The sequence below is a fragment of the Vigna radiata genome, chromosome 7 (genome assembly GCF_000741045.1).
Source record: "Vigna radiata var. radiata cultivar VC1973A chromosome 7, Vradiata_ver6, whole genome shotgun sequence".
Taxonomy (NCBI): Eukaryota; Viridiplantae; Streptophyta; class Magnoliopsida; order Fabales; family Fabaceae; genus Vigna; species Vigna radiata.
Genome location: NC_028357.1, coordinates 43,687,970 through 43,689,702, shown reverse-complemented (window position 1 = coordinate 43,689,702; position 1,733 = coordinate 43,687,970).

The following is a 1,733-nucleotide window of genomic DNA, read 5'->3' as shown; positions in this document are numbered from 1 at the left end:
AAGTTCTGTTGGGCTTTACTCTTTGATTTGATGGTTTGCTCAAATCCTTTCCATTCATTATTTTTCATTTTTGTTTGATTTGGTTAGGAATTGATATATTTCTAAGCATGCCCGGTAATTGAATTTTGGAGAAGAATTTTTTAATTTCATGATACTGCTCTTGAAATGGTATAACGAATTTGAAATGGTATAATGAATTAGAATGGCTAACCACTCTAGATAAAATAATTCTTTCTCTTTGAGTATTAGAAATCATGGAAGAGTTTAGAACGGTTTAAAGCAGCAGCTTGTTATTTAGAGCTACTAAGGCTACGAAGCTTTTATGGGATCATTCTGGACTTGTTGTCTTCATCCGGGAAGCAATGGATGTGTGGTATAGCATTTCACGGGAAGTATGTGATGATGAAGAGGTATCAAATTGGTGTTTGTGCTCTTTTTGTTAGCATGTACTCGAGGCTGAGTTAAAAACTTAAGAAGGAGCAATTAAAAACTTAAAAGGGAGTTAAGTACGGCTTGTATTATGATTCTTTTGTATGATTTGCACTCTTCAATATCACAGCTCTATTTACTTCTTTCAGGGGGGTCTCACAATTTGTGATAAGATGTGGAAGCAGATGCTATCTTATTGCAGGCTATATTTGTTAAGTCCCTGAATCTCAGAAGTTGTTATTTGCTAATAGATATGTGGGGGACAGGTTTTGGAAGCAGTGGATGGAGATCCTGGGAAAGTTTAGGTTTTATTATCTTTGTGTTTATTGTTTTGTCTGAAGTTATTCTTCTGGGTAAACTTGTGGAGTGGGAGTTCTTGTAAANAGGCACTATAGGTTTTGACATTTGTATTGTTGGGCCTTTGACTCGTTTTGCAGTGAAGACTAGACTTACTTTGGATGTCTGTTGGGTNTTGGAGGCAATGGAGGTAGATTTATGTTTTGGAATGGCTGTAGTCTCTCTCATTGGTTGAATGGTAGGAAGGTACATGATTGTGTATTTGAAATGGTTGTACTCTCATTTTATTGCGTTTCCATGCACTATGGTAAGGTACTTCACTGAACATTATGATCATCGAGCCTTATGGTAATTTCTCCATGTTTTTTTAATTCTTGAATTTATGAATTCATCTTACCGTTTAGATCCTTCATCTTCTACCCAGTTGATTATACATATATATTTTTTAAAATTCATGGGCTTTACACGGAAGCCAAGCAAAGAAGTGTGGTGTAGATGTGCATATCATACATGAAAATTCTGTGATTTGTGAAGCTAAAGGTTTTATTTACCCTTACTTTCTTCTGACTTAATTTTTAATTGGCTAAACTTGGTTTGATTTGGATCTTGGTTTATGTCCAAGTATGAACAGTCTATTTCCAATTTTGAAATATGGAATGTGATTGTCAGATATTTTCTAGGAATATCGATGTATTTTATATTCAGTTTTATTCTTGTATTGAATTAGATATTTGTTAATATGGTCCTTTAATTCTTATATAATTATTATGAATGATTATTGCTTTCGTAGTTATTCTTGTTTGAAATTCATAGTTATTTAAAAAACAATGTTGTATTTTCCTTTATACATTTTGTTCTTTTCTATGGACTCTGATAAGTAAATTGAGATTATTTTTTCTTGTGATTTGGATTATGTGAATATTTACTCTGATCGCAAAATAAATATTTACTCGTTAGAATGTATTATATGAATGTGAATGATTTATTTTAATGTAAATATTTACTCT